At 43.4% G+C, this 15,039-nt stretch overlaps 1 long non-coding RNA gene across 4 annotated transcripts in view; it reads left to right on the top strand.

The window, feature by feature from the left end:
* LOC132250937 (uncharacterized) overlaps positions 1–13,984 on the top strand; it is a 112,831-nt gene extending 98,847 nt beyond the window's left edge. For 3 of the 4 annotated variants that reach the window (XR_009462662.1, XR_009462664.1, XR_009462661.1), the window contains 3 exons: positions 8,281–8,433; positions 12,536–12,783; positions 13,490–13,984. This is a non-coding gene — a long non-coding RNA (uncharacterized LOC132250937). The remainder of the gene's footprint in view (positions 1–8,280; positions 8,434–12,535; positions 12,784–13,489) is intronic. The other variant, XR_009462663.1, reaches the window with a different exon arrangement.
* Positions 13,985–15,039: the final 1,055 nt, after the last annotated feature.

Raw genomic sequence — 15,039 nt, 5'->3', positions numbered from 1 at the left:
ATGAACATGTAAACATGCCCAGTATACTACCCAATGGTGGAGTAAATTAGTGTGCTTAAACACACATGTAGACTGTGATGTCAGGATTAGCTTACTTTAGCTCAAATTGCACCAGAGTTTATTCAGTCACATTAATTGCACATGTTGATATGCCCACATTGTTCCTGTGCAGTCCGTCCAATCTACCAGTACTCTAACAGCTACTAATTACTGTACTAACAACTACAGGGATGTTAATTTTGCAAATATTAGTAGGGATGGAGTGTTGTTGTCACTGTGATGGTCCAGTAAATGTTCTACTCCCTCTCTGAATTTACAATCCTTATGCTCAAAGGGAATTTATAGAACACCTTCAGAATATGAGCTTGGGAACAGGAATTCATAACTCTACTAGACAACAGAAATCTGGTCTTAATGTAAAAAGAATGGCTTTATGGCTCAGTACAACCTTACAAATACTGCCAGCCAGTATTTCACTTACCTCTTTCCCATAGTCGCTTATTTCTGTCCTTTTCCTTCCTTCAGACTGTGGTCTCTTCTGTGCCATTTCTCTCTTTCCTTTTTTATGCCTCACAAGATGCGAATGACTGGAAAAAAATAAAATGGCATTCAACTACATGACATAACAGAAAAAAAACAGCTCCCAAAGCAGTGAGAATATTTGTTTTTCTATTAAAACAAAACAACCAACACCACCATGTACAGTGACACATGCTGACGGGCAAGCACACACAAGCCAATGAAATTGCAGTATCCCTTCTTTCATGTTTTCTTAAGCTACTGAGGCAACAGCTACTTTTTGGTGTCCTAAGAATGCATTACCATCCTCTTTGTTAACATTTTCTGGATTCTTTTTAGGGATACAGATGCAATGGAATTCACATTTATGATGCCTTAATATATGTGCTATAATTATATTGTTGATATACAGCAAACATTGCTACATGCAGTATACGCTTCCCAATTTATACCAATACACTGTTTTGCAGCTGGGATGAGAATCTTCCTTAAACATTAAGAGCAAATCTAGTTGAACAAGATATCATTCCTAGGTTATCACTGTTCAGTATCGAAGACCAGACTATAGCTACTAAAGCAGAGTACAATTTAATACTGCTACCAAGTCATTTGGGTTTCCCCTATGGATTTGGCTGCAGTTTAAAATGTTCCCTTGTGATCACCTGCCTGAAAGTTTTGTCAAAATTATGTCAGTGTGGATTTTCTTTTCTAGTCTATCTTGTTAAAGTAGGAAGCATTATTTGGAAAAGCCTAGATATATTTCAAAATGCAATATCCAGTACAGAGGCATTCTGTGCTAACTGCATCTAAGTGATGGTAAGGGAAAGATGACTTGCAGATGCTGACCTCCGTGATATACTTAAATGACTTGGCATGATGCTATTCTTATAAGACCTAGATATCCTTTGTGGAAGGCTTGTAAACAGTCCTGTCCTAAACACTTTACTACCAAAACACTCACTGTTGAATTAATGTTGCTTAACATTTGACTGTACAGTGAAAACTAATGGTTCCTTGGATCATACACATTATGGCCCAGTGGAAGTCCTAGGATATAGCAACTTTTCTCCCTGTATGAAGCATACACGGGCATGGAAGAGGAAAGAAATCCAGGTCCCAATTCTGCAAAAGGAGCTACCTTTTGGCCTTTCTGTTTCCAAGTGATTTTTTTCAGTCCAGCTATTCCTCTCAGCAGTATCTGAATCTAAGAAAGTTATCTTTTATAGTATTTGGAAGTGAGCATTGTGAAGACTTTTTTTAACATCTGTCCACTTCATTTTAAGGAGCGGAAATTGATTCATCTGAGGAAGTACTGGCAACAGATATATAGAAAAGCTGAATTTCAGCCAGAGTCAAATTCATCAAAATTCACTGTTTTGCTAGAAGAGAGATTTTTGTCATTATCTGTGCCAAAGCTACATTCACTGACAGAAATGGATGATAGAGCATTATCTTATCTTGACATTTACTTTACCATGCCATACGTGTGCAAACTTTCCTAATCTTCTTCATTCTGCAAAAGGCTAAAAGGCAAAGCCTTCTTCCAAACTTATAGAAGCTTTTCCATTTGTGGTGTGCATTTGGAAATTTGCTGTCTGATTATCCCTGCTGTGTGGGGGTGTGTGTGTGTGTGGATCACTTGAACCTAGAGAGTGGGCATAAAAATAAGAATCTGAAGTACTCATGAAGTAGATGTTACAATGAGGATAGGTGACCTTGGGTCTCCACAGGTGTCTAAGGACCTGGCTGTTTTAGGCGGCCAAAATTTTACCATCAGTTTTGTGGTAAATGGGAATAGACTGCCACTTCCTCAACAGAACAATTTAAAGAAAACCATCTGATTTGAAATTCTTGGACTGAGGCCATCTACTTGGGGTTTTTTTGCAGATAGGGGCTGGTTTGCACTTGGATTTTTTTTTTTGTGGATTATTTTAAGAATTTTTGTACTGGTTCCTCAGAGGTGAGATGCTGCTAACTTACACGGTTTGTTTATGCATACTGAGGTGAAAAAAATAAGAATTAAAATGTTCTTCTAAATTTCTTTGCTTTAGTATCAAAAGAAGTCCTTTAAATGCTACTTTTCTGTGTGCAAGTTTTTTATATCTCCTGGGAGTGAATCTTGACAGAGGAAAAACAATTTAATAGCCCTTAAGAACTTTATAGTAAAAAATTTCTGGCTTTGCTTGATTCTGCAAGGGGAAATGTGAAGCTAAAATGGACAGATGCTTGAACAGGCAGTCTTTATACACAGGCAGTCAAAAATGCGGGACTATGTTGAATCAATAGTAGAAACTTCCAATCAAACAAAGACATTTCTTAAGAATAAGATCGTGATTAAAGACATTTGAAAATGACAGCCAGCCAATTTCATTCTAGAAAGGCAAGAGCTTTAGGAATTATAGTAGTTAAAAAGACCTCTGACTATATTCCTTTTTAGAGATTTTAATATCTACAGTTTTTTAGCTAAATGTTAAATATTATGTAGTTTACATCTGTCTTTATAACTGGGCAAGTGTATAGGTACCAAGAGGTGCTTCCAAATTCAAGTGGGAGGACTTGGAAGCAAGAGAGCTTTAGGATATTATTGTCATTAAAAACACATCAGGCCATGTGTAAAAATTATTCTTGTTTAGCTTACGTTGCAGTGATTCATTATGTATTTGCTTCAGCAACAGTGGCTTAGGAAACAGGATTGTATATTTACCCCTTGAACAAAGCTGGTACGAAAACTATAGGGCTTGAGCTATTTCCATATGCATTTCTGGGGCTGGTTTCTGTTATCTGTGATAAGCAAAGATACAAGGTTTGGGTACTGCTAAATTATTAATTGAATAATCTTGGTTACAGTTGGCACGTCTACACATGCAATTAATGCAATTCAATAAACTGTGGCACAATTTGAGCTGGAGTAAACTAATCTCGATGTCACCATCTACACAAACATTTAAGCACAGTAATTTACTCTGCTGTCAGATAGTACCTGTGTCTGACGAGACTATCCAACAGCACTGTAAATTAATCTATGCTGGCCCAGTTGCTGCATACATCTAGATGGTGATCCTTTTATTGTTTAGTAAATTAGTCTACTGCGCAGTAAAGCTCAAGTGTAGATGTGCCTAGTGTTTCCTTTATTTTAGCCTGATGAGGAAAGAGGATGCATCTTTTGAGCTATGTTTAGAAGACTCTTCCAACTTGCTCCAGCAGGGAGAAATTCATCCTCTGTTTTTGTGTTTGAAATGTGATAATACTATTTTATTTCTATATATCTTTGAAGTAGACATAAAACTAAAGATGCAAGTCTAAATGTCATTTGTTTGAAATGTTCTCAAACAAAACAGCCTTCAGGGTATCTAGACTGTGGAATAAACTCCCTCCAGTGGTGCTGCAGTCACCTACCCTGGATATCTTCAAAAGGAGACTGAACAGTCACTTCACTAGGGTCACTTGACCCCAGTTGTCTTTTTCTGCCTAGTGCAGGGGGGCTGGACCCAATGATCTAAAAGGTCCCTTCCAGCCCATAGCAATCTATGAATCAAACCTCTATGTGACATGATTATGTTACAATGGAATACACCACATATACCCTTCATAAAAAAATCTAGCAACCTTCATACATTCATGCTTTCAGTGGTTTAGCATCCAAACATATGTAGTATAATTTTGCTCATCCATACTTTACTAAACACTCGTCAGAAAATTTTAAATGCTCCTCCCTACCACCACTACAACTCAGCATTAAAAAATCTTAATCTCCAGTATTATGTGATTTTCTCCAGTATAATCTTAAATAATTGAATCAGACCAGATTGCCTTAATAAGGTCTCAGTCTTGAATTCTGCTGATGGCTTCTTACAAGATACTGCATGTCCTGAAATTCTGGGAGAAGTTCAGCATCTTGCAGAATCATATTCTAGTTGAACAAATTATCCTTGCTTTATGATAACTATTGTTTATTCAATTACCAGCTTGCCAAATTCTTTAATTCCTCAAGGATTTCCCAGGTAATAATGAGTTGAGAACTGGTGAGCTTCTCCAGTAGCTAAGAAGAGATTGGATAAATAAATAGGACACCTTGTGAAATAAGGGAAGCGTCAAATCCAAACTGTTGTGTAGACCTCATCTCCAAATGTAGGGTCACATTCATAGCTCTTATGGACGAGGTAGTTCCATTGACTTCCATGTTGATGATCTGAGACTAGTTTTTGAAAAATGCTCTATGAGAGACAGCCAAAGAATACAGTCTTCTTTCAGTGTTCAGCAGTTGAATGTTTAATAACAAGAGAAATTCATATTCAGGAGACTGATTGAATAACTTTTGATAAGCAGACTATCAGTTGGATATCAGTTGAAGGATTTGGAAAATGTATTACATAGCAATTTGGATTTGTAGGTTATGGAATGAAAACAGACCAAATTCAGCTATAGCATAAGCGATGCAACTCTACAGAAACTACCATGGTTATGAGTGACATGTATAAGGTACATGTAACTTGTACCCTGTCAAGTCAAAGCTGAATTTTGCCCATTTTCTTTCACCTTAGTATCAGCTAAATTCATTTCAAACAACAATAACCTATAGATGGCATTCAAGGACAGAAAATCACTCTTAGTTTACACATATGAACAGTACTGTAACACTTGGCTATACATGAATTTTGGGACTTGGCTAAATGTTCATAGATGCTATACCTTTTATTCAAAATAGCATATTTAGTCATAGATTCATAGAAGTAGGGTCAGAAGGGACGTTGTAGATCATCAAGTCTGACGCCCTGCCCTGGGCAGAAGAGAAAACCGGGCTCAAATAACCCCAGCCAGGTAGACATCAAGCCGCCTCTTAAAGACCACCAGGGTAGGAGCCATCACCACTTCCCTTGGAAGTTGGTTCCAGATCCAAGCCGCCCTGACTGTGAAGTAGTGCCTTTGGATGTCTAGTCTAAACCTACTGTCTAACAATGTGTGGCCGTTATTCCTTGTTACCCCGGGAGGTGCTAGGGGGAACAGGGTCTCTCCCAAACCCTGCTGGTCCCCCCTGGTGAGTTTATAGATGGCCACCAGGTCCCCCCTCAGCCTTCTCTTGCTAAGGCTGAACAGGTTAAGGTCCCATAGCCTCTCTTCGTAGGGTCTGCCCTGCTGTCCCCGGATCATGCGGGTAGCCCTCCTCTGGACCCTTTTAATGCTGTCCACATCCCTCCTGAAGTGAGGTGCCCAGAACTGAACACAGTACTCCAGCTGTGGCCTCACCAGTGTCGCATAGATGGGTGGGATCACCTCCTTGGCCCTGCTTCAGATGCCTCTGTGGATGCACGACAAGATACGGTTAGTCCTACTGACCATGACTTCGCATTGTCAGCCCATGTTCATCTTGGAGTCAATAATGACTCCAAGATCTCTTTCTGCCACCGTGCTCTCGAGAAGGGAGTTTCCCATTTTATAAGTGTGCTGCTGGTTCCTACTGTCCAAGTGCAGCACCCTGCACTTGTCAGTATTGAAACCCATTCTATTTTCATTAGCCTACCCCTGTAACCTGTCGAGGTCCTGCTGTAATCTGTCCTTCCCTACTTGCATGCCCACCTCACCCCAAATCTTGAAATATCAACACATTTAAACAGGTTGCTTTTTACCCCGTCATCCAGGTCACTAATAAAGAAATTGACCGGTGTGGGCCTAAAGACCGAGCCCTGGGGGACTCCACTGCCCACTTCCCTCCAGGTCAAAAAAGACCTGTCCACCACTACCCTCTGAGTACAACCCTTCAGCCAATTTTCAATCCATCTGACTGTGTAGGCATCAATGCCACAGTCACCTAGTTTTTTGGTGAGAATGGGGTGGGAGACGGTGTCAAAGGCCTTGCTGAAGTCCAGAAAGACTACATCCACCGCGACACCTGCGTCCAATGCTTTTGTGATCTGATCGTAGAAGGCAATCAGGTTGGTCTGACAGGCCCTGCCCCTAATGAAACTGTGCTGGTTGCCCTTGAGCATCATTCCTGCTGCTGGCCCATCACAGATATGCTCCTTGATGATCTTCTCAAAGAGTTTCCCCAGGATTGAAGTAAGACTAATGGGCCTATAGTTGCCTGGGTCCTCCCTCTTCCCTTTTTTGAAGATGGGGACCACGTTGGCTTTCTTCCAGTCATCTGGCACCTGGCCAGAGCACCACAAGTGCTCGTAAAGCTGTGCCAGGGGCCCCGCAATAACCCCTGCCAATTCCCACAACACCCTAGAGTGGAGAGCATCTGGACCTGCTGATTTGAACATGTCCAGCCCCTCCAGAAGCTCTCCAACCTGGTCCTCCCTGACCTTAGGCCTGGCGGTGTTTCTCCCGAGTCCGTCTGGAATCCTGGTCAGGGAGTCCCAGTCTCTGCACAAGAAAATGGAGGCGAAGAATTGTTAAAGAGGTCTGCTTTCTCCTCTGGTGCAACCACCAGATTGTCAAGCATATCCTGCAGGGGGCCTACATCACCCAGTACTTTCTTCATTCTCCCTATGTATTTAAAAAAGAACTTTTTGTTATCCTTGATGCTAGCCCTAGTTCCGTATCTGCCTTAGCTTTCCTAACAGCCCCCCTACAGACCCGAGCAGTGGAGGTATACTCCTCTTTGGTGATAGCCCCTCCCTTCCACCGGGTGTACGCCTCCTTTTTGGCAATCAGGCATTCATGAATGCCCTTGGTGAGCCGGGGGGCTTTTGAGTACTCTTGCCCCCCTTGCTTTTTGTTGGGATTGTCACCCCTTGGGCTCTGAGTATCGTTTCCTTAAGGAACGACCACTCATCTTGGGCACTGAGTTCCCCTTCTCTCGAGGACCCCAGTGCCTCTCCCACTAATCTCCTCAACTCATTGAAGTTGGCCTTCTAATAAGGTACTAAATAAAAGTGCAGTAGCTGTGCTAATGCACAGTAGCAAAGGTGATTTTTTTTAATTTATTTTTTGTGTGAAACTTAATTTCACTAATTCTACTGCACATTAGCACATTCACACGTTTTTTGCCATGATGGACTAATGTGCAGTAGAACAGTCCACTGCACATTAAAGCATCTCATGTAGACAGGCCCAGTGTTTTCACATTTGCTCATTTCCATGTTTTCAGGAAGAGCAGAATCTGACAGTAATGAGGTGGAGAAGGAGCTGGAGGGGGAAGAAGCTGGGGAGAGACAGAGGGCGAGGGGGCTATCTGACATCCAGATTTATTTTCCATGCTGTAGCAGTGGGAGTGGGACAAATTCAAGGCAAACCTCCAATAATTAGATTGTTATATGGACAAATTATATAGAATCTAATTATTGGGGGGGGTTGATCTTATATTCAGGGTCATCTTCTATTTTAGTAAATACAGTATATTATTCTAAAATATAAATTGTACCTTTTTCCCGCCCAATGTAAGCAAATATGTGTTAATTAGCTGTCTGTCAACTGATGTATTCAAGAGCAACAAACTAACTTGGAAACCTAAAGTTGGACCTATAAACCTATAATTGGTTATGTAAGCAAGCGGCCTGCTTTGCAGAGGTGTAGCCCTCAGTGACTGTGGGTGCTTATCACCTTTGAAACTCAGGCCACTAGTCAGACTTGGGCTGAATGATTTTTCCCAGTCTTACTCTCTGCCATCCATGGGTCAGCTGCTGGAGCTACTTACAAGGAGGAGCTGCCTGGTAAGCACAGCTACAAAAGAGCTGAACTACTGGGGAACCAAGGGAGGACTGATCAGGTAACAGTAGAAAGATAGAGGGCCTCTATGCAGTTGATCTTTGTCTTCTGCAGATCCAGAACTGATATGATCCCAGCATACCCTGCTTCCTTGACAAAACAGCATGAGAATCCATGCAACCAGAGGTTCTTCAATATTTCCTCCCTCGGAACCCCATCATGGGTCCTAGTAATTAAGAGAATAATCCTTGGAGCTGACTAAAGAAGGTAACATACACTGGGTGGCATAGAACAGTGGGAAACTGAAAGGATTTAGTGTGATAGACCCTTCAGGAAAAACAAAACAACATTTTACAAAAGTCAGCAGGTCCTTAAACATTCTCTCATATGCAGACCTGGAGTTTGAATTATGGGCCTCATTGTTTCCCACCTAAACTTGATTGCTCAATGTCAACAGGGCAAACTCCTCAAGCCAATCCCTCGTCCATTGGTAAATCACCTGCCTCATTCGCCTGCCACACCTGTTTCACTACTCTTGATGTTAACAGGCAGGAGGCTGCCCTTTGTGCGCTCAGCTGTAAAGTGGGTGATCTGTACATGCTCTGACCTTCCCTATATGTGTCCTATGCCTCACAGATGTATCATGGCCTGGTACCCGGCTTCCAATCTGGGGCACACACCGGGCCTTCACATATTTGACCTAGCACCCAGCTTCTAGTCCAGGGCGCACACTGAGCCTTACTCAACTGCTTTCCTCCACCAGGGCCTCTCAACAACACTTCCTCTCCACAGCCTCTCACCTACGCTCTCAACGCTCTGTCCTCTCTTGGGCTTTTCAACTGCACCCCCTCTCCAGGTCCTCTGAACACTGCCCTCTCTCAATACTCCACCCTCCGATGAGAGCATGCGTTTGAACACCCCTGTAGGCTCAGGTGCTCCCCTCAGCGTGCCTGGCCCACCACTCTCAGTACTAAACCCACTGGATGGTGGGGGTTGGGGTTAAGGCACCCCTACCCACTTTTCACCAGGGAAGGTAACTGGCCTGGCATTTCCTGGGGACTCCCTCACCACAAGGAGTCCCAACAGGGCATTCTTCCCTGGCAGGGGTCAATTTTCAGGTCATGCTCAGGACCACGGGGCCACCTCCTTCTCCATAGCCCCACCCTTACCTCCAAGATGTTCCTGGAGCAGTGGCTTGGCCAGATGTTGCCTCTATGACAGATAACCATAAACTGCTCCCTCTTATCCTTAAAACTGAGCACTAAATTGGCTGCTGTCATCAACCACCTGTTGGCCCCCTGCTCCAGCCCTTAAAGTGATGAAGCACTAATGCTGCTCCATCACACTCAACATTTATCTCGGTGGGTACACAGCACCCACTACTACCCACAGCACCCACCCACTTTGGGAAATAGGTACTGAAAAGTCTGTTGGAGCTTAAAGGAGAAGCTTGACTGTTTCTAATAGTCTGTTCTGAACACGTGTGTACTGAAAAAACTGAAATATGCATTTGCAGCAAGATTAGATGATAGAGCTTCCAAGCTAGGGTTACTATATTTTCAGTTCCAAAAAAGAGGACACCTGTCATGTGGTTAGGGGGCAGAGGGGAGGAGGCAGGGCCTATGATTGTGGGGGGCAGTGAAATGCCAGTGCCTTGCCCATTCCATTGCCCCTTACTCCTGAGCCACAGCCCTCCCCAACCCCCCCCAAGCCCTGCTACTGCCCTTCACTCCTCACCCACAGCCCCCTGACACTGCCAGTGCCCACACTCCCGACTCACAGTCCTCTAACCCCCTGGTGCCTCTCACTCCCAAGCCACAGCCCCACTCCCTATCTGCAGTCCCCTGCTCCCCCCAGCCCTCCAGTGTCTCCTGGCCACCCTGCCCCTGTGAGCACAGGCACCAGCCCCAGTACCACTGGCAGCCCAGGCATGCAGCTTCTTGCTGCCCCCTAGGGGTCCCTCTCTCCTTTTCCCACACTGGAGGGGCAGGCATGTCCCCCCATCTCCCCTGCCCCACTGCAGCCCCAGTGCCTTGACAGCCTCCCCCAATGCTGGCAAGCACCTGCTCCCCTGACAGTCCCCAATCCTGGCCCTCCAGCCCCTGCTGCCACAGACTTACCTGCATGCAGCTGCCAACGCCATCCCCACCACCCTGCCTGACTGCATGCCAGCCACATGCATGTGTGCCCTGTCTCCAATCACCCCCCCCTCCACTCCCTCCATCCCCAAGCAGCTCCTTGCTAGGGCAAGCTGGGAAAAACTTCGAAGTTGACCTGACCAAAATCCCAGACATTTGATCATATTTAAAATAATTGCCTGAACAGAGATTGGAGGATCCTAATGAGGACATGTCCAGGAAAAAACAGACATTTGGTAACCCTATTCCAAGCAGCCAATTGTTAGATTTCATGGGATAGTTAAAGAGACATGCTGTGGTCTTTCAATGTGAGCTAGACACATATGCTGTAAATCTGAACCCAGCTTTTGGCAGCAGCATGAGAAAGGTCTGTAGACATATTGATCCTCTTTGCCTGTGTTGATTTGGGTGTGATGGGGGTGGTGGGGGAGGGACCGTTTTTACTTTGGGGCAGTGTAGCCTGCTGATTTGTACAGCCAGGTTAAAAGGTACTGCAGCTGTTTTTTGAAAGTTACTGAGTTGTGTGCTGTGCTCGGCTATTTTCAGATGTGATTGTGGTGCATTTTGTTACTTTTCTATCTGGGGGGTTATTAGAGCAAAGCACCATCATTGATTAACCAGTTACCATTGATTAACTGGAGAGATGAAAGACAGATAGCATAATGGAATAATGGCTCCTGAACAATGGAACTAAGACTTTCTTTTTAGAGACAAGGGAGGGTTTTGATATACAAACTAATAATATTGGGCATGTATAAAATTTTAAAATTATTATAGTCTTTCTCGTGTAGAGTTAGGGAATATGGGATCAGAGCAGTGAGGGAGCATGTGTGAGTACAGGGAGCAATGTTTAGCATATTAGGGTTTGGGAGGCAGAGAGGAAAAGGGGAATTGAGAAGGAATAGAAAGAGATAAGATGCAGCAAGGAGAAGGGAGGGAAGAACATAAGTATAGCAGGGCAGGAGATAGAGAGGGGGCTTAGGAAAAAGAAAGTGACAAAGTGATGGGAATTATAGAGCATTAGAGGGGAGGGATAGGATCTTGGCATGGGAGATTCTAGAGCATGATGGGGAAAGGAACTGGCGGCCTGTTAGCCCCATACTTTCCCTTGGCATGCATGTGCTGTAATCTGCCCTCTGTGGGGGTTGAGCCCCTCTCCCTTTTTTCCTCTATATGCACACTGAGATCCAGTCCCTAACCACAGGATCATCCTCTATTTCATGCCACTGTTAAGTTTCTCCTGTGGGAGGTTTTAGTTTGTGCTTTTGCATGATATGGAATCCTGGGCTTTTCTAGAATGCTGAATCAGCAAAAACCAGTGAAACCCAAGAAACATGAAATGAAGGTATGATTACCTCTGCTCTTGTTGAGTGATGCTCCCATATGTGCATTCATACTCTACTTTTGCAGACAGCGCAGAACTATCAGGGAATAATGGAACAATCTGAGTAGGAGTCAACAGTATAAGACTTGCAAAAAATGCTAATAACATACCGGGCTTTATTAACAGGAAGTTGAGTCTCTCTTTCTCTAGCACTGGTGAGGTCCCATCTTGAGTACCAGGGCCATATATTGGATATAACATTTCAAGCAAGTTGTTATCAAAGTCAAAAAAAGTCCAGAGGGGATCAACAAAAATTTAGAGGTCTAAAACTCATGACAGGAACAAGTGGAAGAACTGGAATTTTTTTGTCTAGAGAAGAGAAGACTGAATGGGGATTCTCTTCCTAAGGTAAAACTTGTGTTCATAGGATGTGCGCTGAACTATCCTATGCTCAAACACTGGGGCTAGGGGCAGACGTTCAAAAAGCCTGAGCCTGAATTGATTCAATTGTTGCAGGTTAGTCTAACCTGACTAGGTTAAACTGATTTGCATGTGAACAGACATTCCTTCTGGACTGAGGAAATGCAGACACATGCCTGCAGTGGCTCAGGCTAAAAGCTGGGGAGCACTAGAGCAGCCCTCCCTTCCCTTCCACATTGCTGAGGGGGAGGCCAGGCCCCAACAGGAGGCTCTGATTAGAGAGGGGTTTAAACCCTCACCCTACCTGCACTGTCCCAGGCTTTTCCCTGCTCACTGCTCAAGGGGTGGGAGTGTTGCTAGCCCCCAGCCAGCACTCTGAGGCAAAGTGGGGTGGAGGAGGGAGGACTGTTTGTGTGCAGTGCATGCATCTGTTGATGATACTGAGTTTTTCAATCTTCCTCTCCCTGTTTCTTCATACTATCTACAGCAAACCTGACGGACGAGGGAGCCAACAGGCAGCTGATAGCACAGCATTAAGCAAACTATCAAGAAAACAAAAGCCTCTCATCAGTTCAAGCTCTTCTTAACCAGCTTTTTTGGGACATTACCAGATGAGCTGTTGATTAGCTCCAAAAAGCCCTAAATGGACACTGCCCTGTCTGCCTTTGTCCTGTCCCAGTGAAATTGAAGACACACACAGACACCTCTCAGCATTAGCTAGCATACCACATGCTGGTTAGTCTGTGGGACTGGGGTTGATGCTGTGGGAGATGGAAGGGAGGGAGGGGGGATCCCTGCTTGAGCAGCAAGTAGCAAGGGACGGGGGCAGGAGGGGAAGCCAGGCAGACCCTGCTGTGCCTGCAGTCTCCACCAGAGCTCCAGCTAGAGAGCAGAGAGGCAGAGCCAGCTCTGTTCTCTGGAGCAGACAGCCCAGCTCAGCCCAGCCCAGCCCAGCCCAGGGGTGCAGACTCTGGGAAGCTGCGAGACTCTGGTTTAATTTAAACCAGGAAGGGGTTTGGGACAGACATTGCATAAACAAGTTTGACCCAAATCAGTTAAGGCTAATAATACATTCAACCGGGTTTATCTTAAACCAATTTCAGCCATTTTGAAACTGGTTTATGTGCACTGAACTTATGTTCTGTTACAGGTTTAAACCAGTTTCTGATCACTTAAACTAGTTTATGTGTAATGTCTGCCCCTAGCTTGGAATTCCTATTTTATCAAGATACCCTCACACCTATAACCTAGTCACATTGCTTATTGGATTTTATTAAACCCTTTTGCTTGCCAATCAAACACAGACATAATACTCTCATAGCCCACTTTGTATGGGGAAAAGACCCTGGGTATTCCTACTTACACATGCTACACAATTTAGTGCCAAAATTTGGGAAACTGCATCCCTCATGGTAATATACCAATTTTTCTTTCATTGCAGGTACAGGTAAGGTGGAGGGATGGAGGCCCCACTTGGAGGGGTGAGGCCACCTTAGATGATCCCACATCACAACTGTGGCTCTGCTACACTTCACAAATGAATCCTTTCTCTTCCTTACAACTATAAATACCCCAACATATTCATTCCCAGTAGCTTTTGACAATTCTGGGGGCAGGGTGCAGAGCTAAGGTTGTTGTGGCATGTACCTTTACTCTGGTGTTCAGATGTATGACTTTTGCTCAAACTTGGTCTTTTGGAAGGACATGAGATACCAATGGACAACCTCAACTCTGCATTAAAGCTTTTTTTTTTCTCAATGATTTTTTTACTTGGGGTGATATATTCTGGATAAGCTTAATTCCCAAGGTCAAAACCTTTTGTACCATAGTTATGACATTTTGATTTGCATAAGCACCTTGTCTGCACAGTACTTTCTCTGCAAGTTTTGAAACAGTATTGTATAAGGGGTAATTAAACCAGTCTGTTTCTACAGCACGTTCTGTCTGTTTCTTTTTTTCATTATTAGATGTGATGACACATTTGCCTATGTGGCTTCCCACAGATGGCACTGAAGGTTTGTGATCAAATGGTAAGAGTAAACCAACTGTCATCTCTGATCACAGCTTTCCATATTGCTCCCCTTGTGTAAGAACCTTGTTTTAATAAAGGGCTCTTTCTTTTTTTAAAGTGACACTGTACACAGCATTAATTGGAAGTGAGGAATAATGTGTGTACTTTGTCATTAGCAGATTTAAAACATTATTGAACAGTTTAATACAAAAAGTATCAATCTTATTTTTAAAACGGATGGCAAAAATTAATATAATTAGAAAACACATAATTTAATATGTTCCTTGAAAACAATGGAGGTTATAATTGTCCACATTCTCCTGTAGCACTTAAAAACCTAAGCTAGATGGAAGAAGTCACTAAAATGTTTGAGATTTTTTTACTAAAAAAAATTGAGATTGATTACCTAACACAATACTCTTTGGTGTACCTGGTTCAAAAATATTTTTATTTTACACAAAACAGTTGCAAGAAAATTAAACTGTTTTGGTTTTGTCAAAGACAATAGAATTTGGGGGCTTTAGGGTTTTATTTTGTATTATTGTTATTATTATTATTATTGATAAAGATCCTGACAAAATTATAATAGTTTAAAATGTCATTGGTAGTAATCTAGAAAAGGAAATAAAAAAATTAAATTTGTGGCTTACTTCTGATCTGGTTTAAAACAGACAAGCCATCCTAAATGACAGAATCAGACCTGCAGTGCCAAAATCAGTCCAAATATACAGGGCTCATTTCCACTGGTTACATCATACAGATCTTGAGACATGGATATATTTTGGTTGGGCTTCAAAGCAGGATGCCTACTTCTGATACAGGTATAGATATAGCTAAGCAAAATACCTAGGGCCATGAACAATGCATGCCTCTGGAGGCTGGGGGGCACAGCGACCACCCATAGTTGGTGGTAGTGGTGGGGGCATGGCGGCAGTGAGCAGGGAGCTCCTGCAGGCAGCTGCGGTGGTGGGCTGAGCAGG

The sequence above is a fragment of the Alligator mississippiensis genome, chromosome 5, assembly GCF_030867095.1.
Source record: "Alligator mississippiensis isolate rAllMis1 chromosome 5, rAllMis1, whole genome shotgun sequence".
In the NCBI taxonomy this organism is placed as follows: Eukaryota; Metazoa; Chordata; order Crocodylia; family Alligatoridae; genus Alligator; species Alligator mississippiensis.
The sequence above is the reverse complement of the archived record's forward strand: the minus strand, read 5'-3'. Positions and strand labels throughout refer to the sequence as shown.